Raw genomic sequence first — 22,168 nt, 5'->3', positions numbered from 1 at the left:
AATTAGCTTTCTATTCTGAAACAGTATTGTATTCTTTAAGTTAGTAATTTTCTTAATAATTAATGACTACTGAAGGTTGTCAGACTCATTCTTTTGGGATGACAAAATATTCCTATGTACAAATAAATAAGTTTCTGAATGTGAAACATTTCATGCATCACTGAATGGCATTTTATCATCCACCCAATTAGTACATTGAATGGAGAACAAGCTCATTTAAACCACATACTTATTAAATGTCCAGCAAAGGACCAAAACAAGGATATTCTCATTCTTCTGTTTTCTGTACAAGCACTGGTACCATCTGGGCAGGTTTATTGCAGAAACCATAGTATCTTTCTTCTTCCCATCAATTTTCTCTCTTCTGTTGCAGGAAGAAAATTCCACAAAAGAAATAAAGGAAATATCTTTTCTTTTTGTCTATTTAAAAGAGATGAGGAATAAAATATCATGGGAAAATCGGAAATGGTTGGATTTGCACAATTTTTGCCAAATTGAAACAAATTAACTGAGTGTAGCTAGAAATCATGTTAATCTGTTTTAATTAATAAATTGATAAACCCCATAATTGTGTTGATAAAATAACAGCTACTACTAATAATAGTAACAATAAAGCAATAGATAAAAATTTCCTAGGCACTAACTGGATTATTTGCTTCTCTTAAATTACTTCATTCAATTCTCACGACAATCATGAAAGGGATGTTTTATTAGTGTTCACTGGAAAAATGAGAAAACTAAGATTCAGAAAGGTGAAATAATATATTAAAAGTCACACATGTGGTAACAGGCAAACCTGGGAAGAAATCAGACTAATCCTCAAGTTTGTGTTCTCAAACTTTATACTGTAAAAAGCATTCTAATTCCAGTTTTGAAAAAAATAAAATTAAATTAAAAAAAAGCAAGGCAGCTCATATATTTAAGAGGTCGTTTGATTTTTTTGTGTGGTTTTATTATTTGATCTTGAGAAATCAACACTATTATCTAGCTATATAAGTAGCTAGGAATGTATACATACATTTCTAAGTAGAAGTGATGTTTTAACTCTAAGGCTGTTTGCTTGCTCAAGATCTAGCATTTACTTTTTAGTTTTAAATCCTGAGGTCTGTTCTTTAGCATTTTCAACCTTTTTCCCCCTGAGATGTTTCCTACACTGTATTAGCTCAAGCATCTGTGATATCTCTGAGAAGTTTTGTGTATGGTGACCAGCTGTCTTCTGTCCTCCAAAATGCCCCACCAATTCAGCCAAGTGAAGGTGAGTTCGTACGGAAGTATATAAGGGGAAAAGACCCTTTTAAATATATATGTCCTCTTTTCCTCAGTCCTTTCCCAAATCCTACCCATGTTTCACAAAACAGAGGAAATTTCAATTTGCTTAGTTTTAAAACCTGCACAGACAGTTCCTGACTTACAAGACTTCAACTTATAATTTTTCAATTTTACAATGATGTGAAAGCTATAGGCACCAGTAAAAACCGTGCTTTGTTCTGTTTTCACTTTCAGTACAGTATTGAATATATTACATGAGATACTCAACATTCTATTATAAGATGGGCTCTGTGTTAGATGATTTTGCCCAACTGTAGGGTAATGCAAGTGTTTTTGAACACATTTAAGCTAGGCTAGGTTAAGCTATGATGTTCTGTACGTATATTAAGTACATTTCCGGCTATATATATATATATATATATAATTTTTTTTAGACGGAGTCTGGCTCTGTCGCCCAGGCTGGAGTGCAGTGGCACAATCTCCGCTCACTGCAAGCTCCGCCTCCCGGGTTGACTCCATTCTCCTGCCTCAGCCTCCCAAGTAGCTGGGACTGCAGGCGCCCGCCACCTTGTCCGGCTAGTTTTTTTGTATTTTTAGTAAAGACGGAGTTTCATCATGTTATCCAGGATGGTCTCCATCTCCTGACCCTGTGATTCGCCCACCTCGACCTCCCAAAGTTCTGGAATTACAGGCGTGAGCCACCGCGCTCGGCCAGTGTTTTCAACTCATGACGAATTTGTCCAATGTAACCCCACCATAAGTCAAGTTGCATCATATGTTCATAAAGATAGACTTTGTACTTGAACACCCCACTTCTCCACAGGAAAATCACACTTTCTATAATTGTTTTCTTATTGTTTTGTTACATATGATTGAAAATGTCTCCAAAATAATCTTTCTTAAATAAAAGAATACATATTTCTTCTTCAAAATTAGCGCAACTGGAATATATATATTTTTCAATTTTAGAATAATGGTTTTGTCCTGCTTTATCTGTATAACATTTTACAGATTCAGAATTATTTCGCTCTACTAAAACATCAACACATTTTTAATGATTAAAAATGTATACATCTCATTAGATTTGTTCTAAAATGTTTAATTTTTATTAGGTTGCAATGTAAAGCAAATATCCAGTTCAACATTAGAATCTTGTCAACCCTAAACAAATACAGTTCCAAAGCAAAACCTCTACATATTCCTACCAAAAAGCAAGGAAACAAACAAACAAACTCAAACCTGCAGGTCCACACATGGAGGAGAGATTTTTCTATTTCTCTGATCTTCATCATGAAATGTCACCCTCTGTCCCATAAGAACAATGTCAGCACAAGATGCCAGTTACCTTCCTACACTGAAGACAGCACACTATTTTTCTTTCCAGTCTACTCATTTCTGTGATAGAAATTCTGTTAACATTTTAAACCCTCGATATTTTTCACACATGACGAGCCTGTGACCCGGCGGGTTGAAGACAGTATCTTATATGAAATTAATAATGTGGAAGACAACTGAGACAACTGAGAAAACTGTGGCATAGTTTAGTTTAGTGAAAGAATCTATGCCATGATAAACAATGTTTCCTCTCATTTATCAATAAATAATGTTATGATGCCTATGTTGAACTACAAATCGATTGGGGCAGAAAGTCAAAAATACATCCTTTTATTCAGAAATGTCTTTGTTAAAGCATTATTTGTCATTCCATATTCATGATCTATATTTACTCAGCATTGTGTTTCTCTCAAATTCAATGCTCAGAGAGCTTAGGAAAATTTCTCACTTAACCAAAACCAAAACCAAAACAAAAACAAAAAGAAAACAAAACAAAATAACAGTAGAGTACAGGCTATAGTCAAGACAGGGTTAAACTACTCCAATATCCACATTTGTACCATCCCATCAGCTACCTTGATAATAGTCATTGCTTTTTGATTACTTAATATCAACTAAGAACAGAGTCTGAGTACTTTACACACACCTCTTTATGTTAATGATGCAAAGCCAGTATTATTTTTTATTAATGAGGAGATTAAAACACAGCATGCCTATTTGTCAGTAGTATGTCATATTCTATTTTTTTTTCTAATTTCTATTTTTATTTTAGGTTCATGGGTGCATGCTTGTTAACTGGGTATATTGCAGGATGCTGAGATTTGGGATACAGTTGATCCTGTTACCCAGGTAGTGAGCATAGTCCCCAACAGTTAGTTTCTCAATTCTTCCCGTTTATCTCTCTCCCCTCTAGTATTTCCCATCTTTATGTCCATGTGTTTCCAATGTTTAGCTCCCACATATAAGTGAGAACATGCACTATGGTGTTCGGTTCCTGTGTTAATTCACTTAGGATAATTTTTCTCTAGCTGCATCCAAGTTGCTGCAAAGGACAGGAATTTATTGTTTATTATGGCTGCATAGTATTCCATAATATATATGTACCACATTTTCTTTATCCAGTGAACCATTGATGATGACATAGGTTGATTACATGTCTTTGCTATTGTGAATAGTGCTGTGATGAACATATGAGTGCATTTGTCTTTTTAGTAGAACACTATTTCCTTTTTGATATATATATCTGGTAATGGGATTCCTGGATCGAATTGTAGCTCTGGTTTAAGTACCGTGAGAAATTTCCAAACTGCTTTGCACAGGGTCTGAACTAATTTCGATTCCCACCAATAGTATGTAAGTGTTCCATTTTCTCCACAGCCTTGCCAACATCTGTTGTTTTTTGACTTTTTAATAATAGTATTGTGATTGGTGTGAGATGGTATCTTATTGTGGTTTTGCTTTGCATTTCTCTGATGATGACTGATGTGGAGGATTTTTTCATGTTTCTTAGACACTTGTATGTCTTCTTTTGAGAAGTGTCTGTTCATGTACTTTTTCCACTTCTTAATTAGGTTTTTTTTTTTTTTTGCTTGTTCAGTTGTTTAAGTTCCTTATAGATTCTGGATATTTGAGCTTTGTTGTATGCATAGCTTGTGAATCTTTTCTCTCTTGCTGTAGGTTGTCTGTTTACTATGTTGATAGTTTCCTTTGCTGTGTAGAAGCTCTTTTATTAGGAATTACTTGTCAGTTTTTGTTTTAGTTGCAATTGCTTTTTAGAACATAGTCATACTTTCCCAAGGTTGATGTCCAGAATAGTGTTTCCTAGATTTTTTTCTAATATTATTAGAGAGTGACGTCTTATATTAATCCATCTTCAGTTAATGCTTGTATATGGTGAAAATTGGGGGTCCAGTTTTATTCTTCTGCATATGGCTAGCCAGCTATCCCTGCACCATTTATTGAATACACAGTCCTTTCCCCATTGCTTATTTTTTCTCAATTTTGTGAAAGATTAAACGAATATGTATGCAGTTTTATTTGTGTTCCCTATTATTTTCCATTGATCTATCAACTTATTTAAATAATACATATCCTGATCTATCAACTTAAATAATATATATCCTAGTAGAAAGTAAACCCCACAAAGAGTTTGTTTGTATACTTGTTCTGTCAATGTGGTATCCCCAGAGACTAGAACCATGTATGGCACATAAAAGATATTCAGTAAATAATTATCAAATGAATGAAGAATTAAACTGGCCTACCCATTTGAAAATTTATCTTTGAATCTAAATGTTTCATTTTTATCATTTACCATAAAAATAGTTTCTTTTGCTATGTGTGTATTTTAAATTATTTTTATTTATATGAGATTGCTGAGTGTCTTGGAGAAAAGTATGAGTATGTCTGTAAGCTTCAGAAGCCACTGTCCCCAGTAAAGGGAAATATCTATAGGCAGTTAGTTCCTTATGCCTGGGTCCTCAGGATATGTAGCCTGTGTTCTCATTTTCCTGGCCCAATTGGAAGACTTCTGAAACAAAGGTAACAATTTATAGGTTGGCCCCAGGTTTGATCTGAGATTCTTGGTCATTACAATTCTGTCCATCAGAGCACGTTTTCATGGTTGGTAGTCATGAGGCAGGAAAAATGGAGAAGGTCAGAAATCCCCCCTTTGGGAATTGTTCTCAGCAGGAGATGTTTTACCTTAAGTCATGCCCATTCCTGGAATAGCCAGCATCATTAGTCATTGTGAGCCTACAAAGGCCAGCATCTTACCTCAGTTTGGAATAGCTCTGAAAGGCCATACTAGCTACAGAGCATTCTTTTAGCATCTCCCTTTGCTCATCGTGCTTCCCTCCCTCCTTTATAGCTCTTGTTCCCAAGAGCATTCCCACATTTCTTTGTTACCATAAGCTTCATCACAATGTCTGTTTTCAATAGAATACAACCTGCTAAAAAATAATCTTTTGAGACAGGGACCTGACAATATTTTTAAAAATAAATTTCCAATAGAGATTATAATGTAACCAGTCGGAAGTAGCCATTTCTCTAAGCAATCTTATGTTTGATATAAAGATTACAAGATAGAGCAGAGGGATATATGGAAAGGCACATGGATGAAATTTTAAGATGAACATGCTAAAAATAAAACTGTGCTACGAGGTATAGAAGAAAATCAGAAATTGCCATAAACTTTATTTTCCAATTTTACATGAAGCCAACTTTAAACAAGAAGCTATATTTGTAAGTGATGACTGCCATCGTGTAGAAAAAGATCAAAGACAGATTTTAAATCATGTCCTAATTTTGACCAGTTGGTAGAAGCCAGGTGAAAAAGGGTTATGGGGATAATTCTTCAGGTATTAAGGATGTCCATCACTGATTAGTGACTTCTCTCAGGGATGGAAAAAAGGAGCTCATATTGGATAACAGAGGCAGAATTCCTTATCTATAAATAATAATAAAACTGTTAATAAATACCTATCCTCCTCTTAATTTTTATTAGTAAAGTCATACTTTACGGCATACTAGAAATATTTTACTTCAGAGGAATATATTCATTGTGTAGATTACTGGTCATTTATCATTGCAGAATAGGCAATACTATACCCACTGTTTTACTTTTTATTTGTAAAAAATGGTAGTATCTTTGTGTCATCTACACATCCGTGTTTAGACCAATATATCAGTGAGGCTATCATTAAAAAAGAGGATAGATAAGTTTCACATCATATAGCACTAAGACTAACTGAAGAACACTAAATTCATTTAATATCAACAGACTCAGTGACATCATTGTGCAGAAATCTCCTTGTTTAGCAATGATAACTTCTAAAAGTAGTTTTCTAGGCCCAGAAGCTTTATATTCAAAAAGATGTCCAAAAGTTCAAACAACATACCAAACTAACATTGCAAACTTAATAGCGATATGTATCTCATTTGTTTTTCACTGTGGAAATTCAATGTCTGTATTTGAAATCTGGTATAAATCGTGATGTAAGATAAATTTAAACCACAAAGCAGAAAATATGTTTCTTTTTATTGAGGTTTTATTTTTGAATGCATAATACGTAGCTACACCTGCTGGTGTAGATTAGTGGGCATTTTGGAAGCTTGTTCCCTTAGTGGGCATTTTGGAAGCCAGATGTATGAAAGAAGATTCAGATAATATGCACAGAAGATAACTGCTTAAGGTTTCTAATCTCAGTAGTTGTGTTTGGTTTATGTATTTTTCCTTTTTGATCATATGTTATGTGCTTTAATAGATAAGAAAGGTTATAGTTGAGATCTCTAGCAACTTTTGTAAACTGCTCAGTATTTGTAGAATTAGGATTCACTAATTTTATAAATTAGCAATCTTTATCACATGCTTAAGTGTGAGTATGATCTTTATCTTGTAAAATTTCAGATAAGCAGAGAAAAAAATGGTGACATAAACATTTTAAAAAGAGATCGGAAGGTAATATATTTTATAAATGTCCTCTCTTCTATGCTTTGTTAACATGAAAGCCTTTCCAGAACTTCCACGTGGCTGTAGGATGGCTGATGGCATGTTCTGAAGATCAGCGGTTACATGAATATAGCCCAACCTTGGACAGAAACATACTTTAACTTATATCTTTTTCTCGAAAATGACCTATAAATCTATACCAACCAATACTATAGCCTATATTCCCATGTATCACATTCGTTAGATCAGTGACCTTTATTTTCTAGTTTAGTTCAGTAGTTTTGTTCACACATTTAAAATGAGATGCTAACAAGGCTCCTTAATTTCATTGAAGGATTTTATAAGGGTCAGAGTGCCTTTAAGTACATAGTTAATTTTTTATAAGGAACTCGATCTTTTTTGTCTATTTAACTCAAACGTCCTTAAAATGCTAGGCTTAATGTAAATAATTGTTTTTTCCTGTTTTTCACTTAGGAATTTTCTCTTATATCTCTTAAGAAAGTTGATTAATGCTAAGTGTTTGTTTTGTCCTTTGTAGTGTTCCATGATGTGTTTTATGGTTATTAGAATTCCATGTTTAGTCTTAGGCTTCTAAACTGAAAAAGGATAAACCATTTTAGACCTTAGGACCAAGAATAATATAAAAGGCAAACGAAATGGAAAAGATGTGAACGTTTGCTTTGGAGAAGATATTATTGCTAAGGAACTCAATAACCATCTTCAACTAATTGAAGAGCAGATTAGTAGAGGGGAGTGAGTTGGGCATAGTGTCCCACTCATATCTCCCTTCAAGAAATGTCTTAGCTTTCCAGCTTTTAGGAATACTGTCAGTAGATGGCCATCAACGCTCAGCTCCTCCATAGATTACCTCAGCTGCAAAGAAACAGTCTCATCTAAAAGTCACACTGTATCTGGGACAGCCTGAACTCAATTCATTCAGGTAGAGGTCTGAAATCTTGCCCTTTTTTGAGCAACATAACTCAACTATTGCTGACCATTTAAGCCTTGGAGCTTCCTGTGGAGTCAGCTGAGTCAAGTGTTGGACCTGTATCACCACTCAACTTCTCCTGCCCAAATATTTGTCCTCCTCTATCCTTGTCTTCTCTTCCCTTTCCTTCTGCTGGTATTGATCTATGGCAGTACTTTATAGTGTGCACCTCTTTTCATTAGTTCTATGAGTTGCCTCAGGAACAACAAATTTATGGTCACATGTCTTTTTGAGATACAGCATTCCTCTTTTTTTCCTCTTGGAGATTCTTTATTTGGGTGTGTTTCCTTACTTACTTCTCCTTCTCTACATTCTTTCTCCCCAATATCGTGATAAACCTCTTTATCAAGCAAAATACTTGTGTTTCCCCCTGCTTACTTTTGTCTGTTTTTTACAGGTCACATCTTCATTACGTATAACAATGGTAGACTGAATAGACTTTTGCCACGTGCAAGTAAATAAGTGAAACAAAAGGATACCCAGTAAGTGAGAGGGGAGAAAAAGGGAGAAAGAGAGAGACAGACAGAGAGAGAGCAAGAGAGAGAGTACACATTTCTTAGCAGATAGTTTGGTTTTGGGCGTTAAGTCCTGATATTAAAGGGTTGAGGTTCATCATATGCATTATATACCCAAATCACTTTTATCTCAATTACAGCTATTACGATTCCATAGAATTTATTAATTTATTGTTTAGACAACAAGTTTTGTGAGTGAGGCGTGCAGAAGGTAGATACATGAGATAAACTCCAAACACTTAAGCATATAACACAGTGACAATGATCATCTGATTTCTATTTTTTAAGGCCGATATATTTTACACTACCTTTGAGCCATCTGCACCCTACTTCACATATCTGTGATTGTACACAGCTTCTTCCTTATTAGCACTTATCTTTAGCCCATTTGGTGCATTCCTATTCATCCTTTAACTTTCAGGATAGATGCCATTTCCTCAAGGAAGTCTACTTTTGTCCTGCAGGAAAACAGACAGTGACTCCACTGTTTTCCAATAGCAAGTTTTATAAATATTTTATGTTTGCCTCAATGTTTATTACATTTAGTTACATGTTTTTATTTTGGTGGCATACCTTCCTTAAATCTAAGGTTCTTCAAATAGTTTTTATTTTATCATTATTACAGCCTAGAGGGGCCCACAATTTATAAAATAATGATAATAATAATAATATTAGTAATATTAACTGGCAGGTTGAAAGGTCATAAATTCACTCATTTAAGAAGGTTGCACTTAATGCAACTAACAATAAGTGATTCTCATTTTGTTAATATTACATGAAACAGGTTTGCCAAATAAAGTCAATGTACTCAAGTCATGTATTTTTGTGAATGAAGAAGAAAAATACAACACAACTTTATACAACACAAACAACCACAAAATAAAGCAAATAAAAAGTACACTACTGAATGGAATAGTATATTTTTATCAATCTAATGTTCATTATTGAACTTTCAAGCTGGATAAAGCTTATACTGCTCAGACATGTCCTGATACATGTAAAAGCCAAAACTGTAAGAGCAAAATGCCTAATGATTGCAGGATTATAAGAGAAAACACAAAAAAGAGATTGGACTTGATATTTGATAAGTATACATTTGATGATGTATGATTCCCCACTAAGTAAATAATTATTCTTTAGCCTTGAATATTTGCTATTATTAATTTTACAAATATTCCAATGATTAAAATAACTAATTTATAATAACTAATTATGCTATTTGTGTTTATTGTTGAATGAATATTGATGTGGATTTCAGTAGATGATGAAATGTGGACCTCCCAAAATAGGATTTTATTAATATAATCTTATTAAAATTCCCTGCACTCAAACATAGGGGATTCATTTCTACACACACGAAGGCCAAATCTGAGTTACAACCAAGGATTCAAAATAAGCCTTCATATTTGATTAAATATTTGTATTTTTATATGCTCTTCCACATATATTACCTAATTTATAAATGTATTTTAGAAACATGCTGATATTAAATCACAGTTTACATAAAAATAAGATCTAGATTTCTACTAATTTTACCTTCAACATTATTCTTTGTTTTCCATTGTGATTCATTAATTTGTAAATTTAAGTTGTTTTAAAAGTTCTATGAAATGATGATTGACATTTGATTTCCTCTATCATTACTTGTGTTTTAATTTAGAGACTTTTTTTACATTAACGTGAAAAATTTAATTGTGATTATATCAAGATCATAGATAAATCTTTGTTTGGCTCATCACGGCCAAGCTTTGTTTTAGTTCTGGTTAATTTAAATCTAAAAAACAGACACTTTGAAGTCAGTTTTGCTACAATTGCTGCAGGCGTAGATGATTCAGCACTGTAACAAAATACAGAGACACAACAGCCATGTAAATTTTTTTCTAATGCTGTTTTTTGAGTAAAGTAAGTACAGAAAATATATATTGACTGAATATTCTGGATAGGTCCCCTGCTCAAAAGGGGTCTGTCTCTCTTGTGTCAGTCTGACATGGCATATATTGTTTGGATATTTTAGAACACAAAATTTTCTTTACAGAACAATTGATGAAACTCTAGATATTTCATTTTCTGAATGAAGAGAAACAGAGAGAGCGAGAAATTAAAGAAAGTAAGAAAGATGACATAATTATTAACATCTTCCTAGAAAATGTGGACTTAAAAGATCTATCATTACTTTGACATTCATCTGTGAAGTATCACAACATATTTCTTGTACCTTTTTAAACATAAAGCATCCAGTTTCATTTGGAAGCATGTGTCTTCAATTTATAATGTCTTACTCAATTCCCTGAAATTTGTCTTTTCATCCAGAGACAAGCTGATAACGGATCTGTGTGTCCAAGCATCCACTATTATTTGCCCCTAGACAACTACTCCACTTCATTCTGATGTTATACACGATAAACATTTTAGAGAAAAAAAAAACAGCAAGCATGCAACAATCAAATGCTTATCCATTCGGGAATGTCCCAACAGATGTCAGTTATAGATCAGTGAGGAAGTTTCAGGTTGAAAATGTATTGAGGACATTGAAAAGATAGACAAAAATAGTGATAAAGCAAACATATTTAGTTCAACTGGAAGTGGAATCTAAAAAGCGCTAAGGGATCCTGAGTCAAGCTGATATCAATTTGGTGATGTTGCCCTCAGGTCCCTCGTCTGCCTTCCTAAAGTGTTCTGTACTATTTTTCTTTAAGAATTCAGTCAATCTTATGAAATCAGACAGTCTTAAATTTTATGTTTCTTTTCTCTCTCAGCTTCTGCTATTAATCAGCCTTTAATTACAATTTAGAAACGTGTGAGAGATGATATAACATCTGCATTGTAACATATCAGGATTGAAAACTAAATTAACTTTGAGATTCTCTTTCTTTTGGTCATATGCTACAAAATATTTCAATTTTTCTATACTGTCTAAAAATGTATTTGCCTCCATATAGTCATATTTACCTAACTGTCTCCTGCCTCAATTAGATAAATACACCTTATTTTTCTCAAGATTTTTCTTTGCCAGGCATGATGGCTCACACCTGTAATCTCAGCTACTAGGAAAGCTGAGGTAGGAGGATTCCTTGAGGTCAGGAGGTTGAGGCCAGTCTGGACAACATAGTGAGACCCCATCTGTAGGGGGAAAATGACTTTCCCTTCTAACTTCTGTGTTATCAGAAATTCTTGCTTTGTTATTTATTCTATATTTTTTTCAACTTTTGCTTTCTAATTGTTCCTTTTTTTTCACTTATATTCACTTATTTCATTGTCCGTGACCCATCGTGAACTCTAATGACTGTCTTATCTATTCTCTTTTCTTCAGAACCAAGCTTTTTCAACAAAGAATATACATTACTGTTTCTGCCTTATACGATTACATCCTCTGTACATCCCATGCAACCTAGTTTCTGTCTTCATCACTCTGCTGTAATTGCTCTTACTAAGGTTGCCAAAGACTTGGAATATTGCCAACGCCTTTGGGCATGTTTTTTATTTTATTTTATATACCTCTCTGTGGCATTTGACACTTCATTATTCTACCTCTTAAATTTTCTCCCTCCTTGGCTTTCATAATATTTCAAAATCCTAGTCAGCTTCCTCTGTCTCTGATTGTTCAATCTTTGTTTCTTTCACAGTAGAATCTTTCTCTGTCTGCTATTTAAATGAATTTCTGTGAATTAGTACTTCTTTACACATTTAATTCTTACTCATGAAAATTCCAAATGCATATGACTTTAAATATTTCTCCATTTTGATAATAAATATCTATGTTTCGAAAAAATATTTTATAATTAAAAGCAAAACTCTACATTTTTATATATTTATGTGTTTCTTGCATTAATAATTTCCTCTCATACCTAAAAGTTTACTATTATTCTTTATTTTGTTAGTAATACCAACATTTTATAAGTCAGAAGCATAGGGATTATCCTTGCTTCCAATACTTTTTTTCTTCCAAAATTCAGTTGGTCACTAATTCTGTAGCATAAGTGTTTTTCATCTTCTCTGTATTTTGTTTTCTTTGTTTGTTTGTTTGTTTTGTTTGTTTTTTAAGATGTAGGTAGTCTCTTCTGTTTTCTGAGTATTGAAGTACCAGGTAAATGTTCTCTTCTTCATCCTTTCTGCATTTATCTGAGTTTAGACCTGCATAATCTAACACACCAAGTTATTGTAACAGTCCTCTAAATTGTCCCACTGTCTCCAAATTTTATTATTTCCACTTGTTTCTCATCTTAAACTTGACAATAATTTTCTTTGCTCTCAAAGTCATAAGCCTATAACAAGTGTGAGTTATACTACACTTACAGTAAATTGCCATCAACAGCTTCCCTTAGGAATCTTTTTGTCAATTTTGGATCTGTTTACTATGACTTCCCCCTGCCAAATTATACATAGACCAAACTGAAATAATTATCCCTTGCCTTATATTTGATATTATTTCTGTCTTGATATTTCTGCACATTTTTTTTTTTCCTTCGCCTACTGGGTATTTCCCTCCTTTGTTTGATTAGCATCAAGACACAGCTCATGTGTCTCCTTCATAAAGGATTCATAAGCCTCTTCAGTCAAGAGAGATGACTTCATCTAGGTGACTCCTCTGTGGCTTGTACTTCCCTATTTTGAGAATTTTCCTACAATATTTTAGAAGACTACTAAGAAAAACAACAGATGATTGACAGGCTTAAGATTGTGCAAATATGTGTTTTTTTTCTCTTTATTTGTATATTTTCCAAATTTTCTTTAGTGATTACATATATTTTTATAATATATAAAATGGTACATAAGACTAGCGTATTTATAAATATTTGTGTTTTTTAAATGAAAACACACAAATATTATTCACTACAGAGTAAATTCTTTGTAGACAGACTTTTTCATTTTCTTTATTTCCTTTATAAAAATTATTTAAAAATTCATCTCTATTTCTACTGGGGGACTACTGATTAAACAAAAGAGTACAAATTACTAGCATAGCATGTCAAAATAAGGAAACAGTGACTAAAATTTGGCAAATGAGATTTTTAAAGTAAATGAAGCATAAGCACGGTAGTTTAATATGAAGACCTAAAGCATAAATAAAATTTTAAGATTTCTCTCTTTTCATTTATAAATTTTCTTGAACTTTGTTGTAGCAACTGATATTTTTGTGTGATTGAACATGCCCTATATTTAGTTCAGTTTCTAAATTGGGCTTTAATACAAAGTTTGTTTGCTTATGTGTCTTAAAATTTATCTGTCTGATAATGTTTTGGACTGTTATTTTATATTTATATTTCTTTTTTTTAACATGTCCCAGTCCTCTATGTTTTGTCATAGTTGACTTTTCTAAGCTCCTTTTCTAGGTAAATCTCACATACTTGTCATGATTCAGGTCCCTCATTGCCCTACACAAAGAATTAATTTTATTTTATTCTCCTCCTACATCTCTGTAGTCATTCTGATATTAGAATTTTGTATTCCAGATGTTTCTTTTGGTGCTTGAATGCTCAATGGTACATCAAAGATTTCATAATCTAGCACTACCCCTGTTCAATGTTAGGTTACAGCTATTAGAAAATGATCTTGAAATATTTCATATTACCTTGAGTATTTTAAGAACAGATTTGTGGATAATTTCAACATATTATTTTACCATAAAATTATCCCATAAAACTGTATGTGAAGTAGCATCTCATTCCAAATAAGAAGAATTTGCTATAACTTCAATTAGTGTTGACTATTGTCACAAGTGAATCTTTTGATTGTCCTTCAAATTATACTCAATAAACATCAAATCATTCTTCTCCTGTTCTCTGTTAAAACAAGGCAGAGGAGGAATATACTAATGCAAGACAGGATAAAGGATAGGTATGATCATGATACACTCTTGGCCAAAGATTTGCAATTATCATTTGTTTCAAGGAATGATGAGACTGTCAACTGCAAAAAAGAATTATTAGGAACTTAAGTATCACAGAAGAGCAACAACAGATTGTAATAAATTAACGCAGCATCTAATGGCTCATTGACAAGTGAAAAATGACCAGAACCGTTTGTAATACATTTGAATTTCAGCTGAGTTGAGTTATTTTATCATGATTGAGAAAATAAATGTAAAAATATTGTCCACTTTGATTTTCAAATATTTAATCTATAATTCTGGTTTTTCTATTTGTATTACATTAAGAGAAACTAAAGAAAACTAATTTATTGTATACTGTTTTTTAAAAAGGTGCACATATATTTTAAAGTGTCTCATTATGAAATATTTGTCTTTTATAGTGAGTTGATTATATATGACTGGTAAATTAAATATAATCCATGATCATTTAAGTTCCACAAAGTATTTTTATAAGTAACAGAGCTATTTTGCATTTATAATTATTGAGAAAACAAAGAAATTTTAAAAATAGTAAAAAAATTAAATTGTTTTTTCTGCTAGGTTCCCTAAATTAAATTTTACAAAAATAGGTACTTTTTAAAAAATTTCAGCATAGCAATACATACAGTAAAACTATGAAGGATAAAATTGGGAATACAAGATACAAATTTCTAAAAATATTTTGAAGATTAAGTAAAGAAAAGAAATCCATTAGAAAAGTATGAAATAGATCTGATAATATTTAAAAATTAAATGTAAATAATAACCAAAAAGGCTTTTCATCTTTCTCATAATTAAATAATTATAATTTGCCACTTAAAAATTAATCAATATTAAAAATGTTGATAATGTTTATTCTATAAGACAGCACATTTTTGATCATTTGGCAATATTCAAAATTAGAAATGCTATGTCCTTTGATGAACTTCAATTGTTCAGGATATCAACAACTTAGAAATAAAAAATTCCTTAATGTTTATTAACAGTGCTTATATAGTTTGTTAATTACATCAGGCTCTATTCAATATGATTTGAAATATTAATTTGTTTGACCTTCATAATAACCTTGTGAGCTATTACTGTTATTGTCCCCATTTTGCACCACAATCATAGAGCTAGTAAGGGCAATGGTGACATGAGCGCTGTGCTAAGATCAAAAACCCAGAAGTTGAACTCTAGAGTCTGTGTCTTAAAACACAACACTATGCTGCTACTCTGAATATTTTGCATGAATTATGATTCCTCTATGTAGTTGTTATGAAATGAGGTAGATCTGGATAGGTTGGTATAAAATAATTCCAGACTTTAATACCATTTAAAAAAAACAAGATGCAGGTGTATATAATATGTACAAGTTGTTTAAAATTAAGTTGGACAGAAAGAAAGGACAAATAGCAAGAGAGACAAAGAGAAAGAAAGGAAAGAGGGAGCATGCTCAAATTCTACTCTAGAACTTTATTGTTGTCTGGCCTTGGGCAAGCCACTTTTCTCACCTGGGCCTGAGTTTTCTCATATATAAATTGGAGGTCAGAATAGAAGCAATTGAACAGGAGTTGTAAGGATTAAATGACATAATGCACATAAAATACTGAGGACAATACAGATAATGTAATTTCAATTCTGGAATTGTGAATGATTTTTGTTTTCAGTGTCACGGGGATTATGCAATTGTGAATTTTGTTTTCATGTTCTCTTGTATTAAAGGAAACCTATATTTTATTGTGCGTAATTAAATATCAAATATTCACTTTCTTGTTTATTCAGGAAAATTCAGAATATATCAGAACTTCATTTATTCTTGAATATTTATGTAGTATGGTTCTATTTTAGCTGATATTCCTAGAGAATTTTCAAAGTTAAAATCTACTATTTATAGAATACATGCCTTTCCTGCTTGGACATTGGGGAGTTATTTGGCTTACCCTAATTTGGACTTTTTTTTAACTGTGGGGTTAGTATCAATACTGTATTTAAAACTGTGTTGAGATGTCTAACACAGCGTCTTCCTAAAAAAAGAAGTATTGATCAACTTGTTCCACAATGGATGTCCTGAACCTTCATTCTGTCTGTTCAGTAATTGGCAAGCACTGCGTATGATGACCACTTTCAGATGGGGCAGAATTTTCTTTTCATCCATGGCTTCCATTGTTCCATTTTATTGCTGTCATTGATCATAATAATCAGCTCTCATTTGTCACCATTAACCAAGCCTCTTCATTCAGTGACTAATATCAGACATGTTGTAAAAAATTAAATAAATGTCTAATAATTAGAGGATCCCTATACCCCTTTTTAGTATTTTTGTGGTTCTGAATAAATGATAAGAATGTCAGATACTATGCATTCCAAGAAGAAAGAAAATAAATATTCCATATGATGTGAAGGGAATAAATGTACTAAAAGAGTTAAGTGAGTTACATTACAAGAAAAGGTTAAAGGAGATCACCCAAGACTTTAATGAGATAATGGAGTCTGCTACTACTTTGGATTTTGGAGAAAGATTGTAATCATCTTGATCTAGATGGGAAGATTGTTTTGTCTGATGCATAAACCTTTGATTGAGTTAGAATCTATACCCTCAGATTTCATTTCTGAAATGTATCTCTGAAATATCTCCAAGTGTAATTTTTCCTGTTGCTTTTAAACTAGGCACTCGAACCATGTATAATTTGAAGTTTAGTAAAATCTAGGAGAAATAGTTATTCTGTCATCATAATATTTGTATTTTATGATTTGTTAGTTGATTGTTAACAAATATGTAGATCAGTGTTGGTGGCATTTACTAGTTTCTCTTCCCCTTCCCACAAACAACACAGTATTAAAAATGCTTTGATGGGGCCAGGCACGGTGGCTCACGCCTGTAATCTCAGCCCTTTGGGAGGCCTAAGCGGGTGACACCTGAGGTCGGGATTCTGAGACCAGCCTGACCAACATGGAGAAAATCCATCTCTACTAAAAATACAAAAAAAAAAAAAAAAAAAAATTAGCCTGGCTTGGTGGCGCCTGCCTGTAATACCAGCTACTCCAGAGACCGAGGCAGGAGAACCACTTGAACCTGGGAGGCGCTGGTTGCGGTGAGACAAAATTGTGCTTTTGCACTCCAGTCTGGGAGATAAGAGTGAAACTCCATCTCAAAAAAAAAAAAAAAAAAAAGCTTTAATAACTATTTTGAGAATTGTATTATTAAATGATGATGAAAACAAAGTCATACTTGTATTACACGTTTGACCAAGGTAATTTTATGTATCAAGATACATTTTCAACAAATGTACTTGAAAATATTCTGCGGAAATTATCAGAAAATATACTCAAGAATACAGCTCTGAAAATCTGGGAAACTAATTCTGCTGATAAATTGGAATTTCTGAACTTAACCTCAAGAATAGTTGTGGCACAAACTGTTTAGTCTGTACCACAGAGTTCTGATAAATGTTGATGGAAATGATCGTCCTCTTTATTTCAAGTTAATCAAAGAGCAACACAATTCACTTAGTCAGCACTGAGAGCTGACATGCCAATGATGGAATATAGTGCTGTATGCAAATACTCATCTATTACTCAATCATAGTTTGTAGAAGGTGACAGTAAAGATCGATGTGCATCCAGTGTACACCTTTTTAGTTTAATAGCAGGCTTGGTTCTGAAGGACAGCTCCTGCTATTTATTTAAGTTCAATCTGGATATTTCTTCTCTCTCTCTCCCCTAATTCTTTTTATTCTTCTCCACTTCCACCAATAAGGAAACTCATCAACAGGATACAAAATACCCAGCAGAATATCTGTGATAATTATTTTTGACTAAAAAAGCTATACATCCTTTCTTCATAGTACCTTTAGAAATGTAAGGAAAAATTGGATGAATTTAATAATTACTGATCTCCTGTTAGATACTCGGCACATTGGTAGCTTTTCATTTCCATTTAATTATTTTGCAAATATTATGAAGTTAGAGAGGAGGTTGCAAGTCTGTGTTTAGGAAACAGATACCCAAGTACGATCTTTTCTAAGTCACGCATTTGCTCTGTGACGCTCAGGAAGGAATGTAAGATGCTCTGTGTCCCAGATTTTTCATCTGTTACAAATAGGTATATAATACCTGGATCTTCATGTTGTTTGAAAGTTTAATGAGAAAAGTTTCTGAAATGATTAGCGTAACTTAAGAAATAGAAAGTACACTACATAGTAACTATTACTATTACTGTTCACATTCTACAGTTAAGGAAACTGAAAGCTAGATGTTAGGCAACTTAAAGTGACAACGCAAATAATTTAGACTGGAATTCAAGCTAGTGTGTGTTTTCAAAGTCTATACCTTTTCTCTCCAGTATACTCTTGATCATTTCATTGGAAGACTATGATAAAGGAAAACCAGTACATTTTTAGGTAAAGCTAAAATTATATACAACTCGCAGGAAAAAAAAAAGTCTATATTTCTTATTTCTCCTACTTTTTTCCTAGAATGTCTGAGCATTTTATACACTACTTGTTGTAAATAAAGTACAATGCAATGCTTTAAATGGAGTAGCGAATTGCCATAGGTATACTTTATCCCTAAGGGCTTCCATCGTTAAACATCCTTTTGGAGAGATTTATATATCTATATTGCGTATTTGCTCCCAGCTAAAAATTGGCCTACAAGTTTTCAAGTCAATTATTATTTGATTTTTCTTTCTAACATTTTTCCTTCAATGAAAACATTTTTTAGAGTTAATATGTAGGAAATTCTATAGCATAGTCTTTCTGGCACATTTTAATTACTAACTCCTTCAGGCACTGCTGGTTTTGCAGGATATTTTTCTGGAATTTATTCCTTTTAGTGATGCCTTCAAGGCTACATTACCATAAAATAATAATGTACCTGTATGATCATTTACTTGGAACCCTACCTTTCTAACAGTGAGATTTTGTTTCCTCTTTTATTATCTATATTGTGCTTCCCTTGGGCTTATCATTTATACTATAGCATGAGAAACAGGCATTAAATGATAAGTCGGTAGAAAAACAGTCCATAATGTAAGTGAGCTTGCTTGACAATATTTAACATGGAAAAATCCTGGGAATATTTTCTCCACGGAAATCAGCAAACACTACAGATCAAGGCTTTTCTTTACCAGGTGGTAAAACATTTACTCACACATCAACTTTATACATAAATAAAATTCTTGCTTGCCTTTGGTAACAAGGGAAAGGAGTGAGCAATTTCTTTAATGATTCTTTGGCAGTGATAACTATCCACTCTTTCTATAGAATTGGGTCCAGATCCATCCCTGTTTCTCAACTTTTCCACCTTCTTTGTAGACTATCGGGTGAGAATGAGCACTAATAAACTGAAAGCAAACCAACATTAATTACTGTTTAAGAATGTTATAGTAATTAACCTAGCCACAACGCAAATTTTTTTGAAAAGAATGCAAACAATAACACCATTGGAAAGAATTCAAGAATTCCTGTGGCCAAGAAGATGAATAAATAATTTGGGGAGTGTGGGATTTCGGTATTCTTTATCATCTTCTGCATAGGTTTACACGTTATATTAAATTCCTCCCACTTAACTGGAACATGTTAAAGTAATTATATAAATTTTGCTGAGTTAATAAAATTTAATATTTGAGATAAATGTGTTGGTTTATATATTCAAATGATTGTTTGAATGTATTTTGAAATGTCAAGTATGAAATTAAAATTTTTGAGTAGCACAATAAATCTGCAAAGTGGATATATGTATATTTATATCCTTTAAACATTTATTTTTAACTTTGAATAAAAGGATAGTGATATTGTTTGGCTATGTCCCCACTCAGCTGTCATCTTGAAATTTAGTTCCCTTAATTCCCACGTGTCATGGGAGGGACCCGGTGAAAGGTAATTGAATCATGGGGGTGGTTACCCCCGTGCTTCTCTTCTCGTAATAGTGACTGAGTTCACATGAGAACTGAAGGTTTTATAAGGGGCTTTTCCCTCTTTGCTCAGCACTTCTCCTTCCTGCCATCATGTGAAGGATGTGTTTGCTTCCACTTACACCAAGATTGTAAGTTTCTTGAGGCCTCCCTAATCCTGTGGAACTGCAAGAAAATTGAACCTGTTTCCTCTATAAATTACCCAGTGTCTGGCAGTTCTTTATATTAATAGCAGTGTGAGAATGAACTAATACAGGTGACAAAATATAACTTGGGAAAGCAAACACATAATATTAAGTTTAACTATAAATGTTGTATATTGTGAATAACATAACTGATACAATTTATTACTCTTTCTTAAAAAAGACTAGATACGGCTAGGCTAGGCACGGTGGCTCACACCTGTAATCCCAGCACTTTGGGAGGCCAATGTGAGTGGATCACGAGGTCAGCAGATTAAGCAGCCTGGCAAACATGGTGAAATCCTGTCTCTACTAAAAAAACAAAAATTAGCTGTGCCTGATAGTGCATGCCTGTAATCCCAGCTACTCGGGAGGCTGTGGCAGGAGAATGGTTTGAACCAGGGAGTCAGAGGTTGCAGTGTGCCGAGATTGTGCCATTGTACTCTAGCCTGGCAACAGAGCTGGAGTGAAAAAAAAAAAAAAAAAAGAATCAAAACAAAACAAACAGATACAACTTTCCAAAACTTCGGACAAATACATTTTTTCTCATTAGCTCACAATGGATGAAGATGTAACCATGCATTTTTTGTACCTAAACAACATATAGTTTCATTCATTTAATAAATATTTATCAAGAACATGCCATGTGTTAGAGGTTATACTAGGCTCTAGAGTTACAGGCATAAAAAACACCAACTCCCTATCTGTAAGCATTTATGTTCTACTGAATACCTATTTCAATTCCACCACTTTATAAGTTACGAATATTAAGTCTTAGAGAGTAAAGAGTGAGCCTCCCATCTCTACCATGCTTGGAGACTGTTTAAATTTCCCTTCAGTTATTTTTCTTTAAAAAATGTAATACTCAATAATTTTCACCTTGCTTGATTGTCATATTTCAAAGATGTTAATCATCTTTGAGATTCTAACTTAATTTTCTAAACTTTGTCAGAACCTTAGAGCTAGTGATTATAATCACAAAGTCTGAGAATAATAGTTATTCGTGTTAACTGTTTTTTATATTCTTTAGACTTTGTCAATGATACAAATTTTGTATCACTTTCCACAAGAACCTTCATTAGAAACCAGGCAAAACAACAACAACAACAACAACAAAAAATAAAAAAACCTGACTAAACAAATAAAAACAAAACACAAACAAAAACTTTCATGCCTGTTCATATTAAATATAATTCCTTAATACTAGAAAAGTATAAAATATTTTTGCTACATGCAACACCCAGATACTGCAGCTATGGTTTCTAAATGAACATCCCCCAATGTAGCCGACTATCAGAATTCCCTGCATCTCTAGAACCACCTGAACTCTAATGAATCAGAGTATCTGTTAACCAGAAAACAGTATTTTTTGAAATATCAGCCAGTGGAGGAACCACTAATTTGGAATTTAACTGTTGATTCACAGATTAAAAAGGATGAAATCACCCATAGACTTTCCAAATTCAAAATCAGTTATTCCCATCATTTCTTATTTCTCAACCAAGCTATTAAAATCAAATGTGGGCAGTTTGCTTTGAAGATTTCATTATCTGTGTGTTAATTCTGATTTTCATAATCTACTATGAATAATACTAAATGTTTAAAACTGCCTTTATTTTTCTTTTGGTCTTCTTAATTTAAATATCTGTTCCTTAATGTGTTCTTTCTAGGCAAGAAACAGAGTT

Source organism: Theropithecus gelada, chromosome 5, assembly GCF_003255815.1.
Source record: "Theropithecus gelada isolate Dixy chromosome 5, Tgel_1.0, whole genome shotgun sequence".
NCBI classification, from domain to species: Eukaryota; Metazoa; Chordata; class Mammalia; order Primates; family Cercopithecidae; genus Theropithecus; species Theropithecus gelada.
This window is presented reverse-complemented; position numbering follows the sequence as displayed.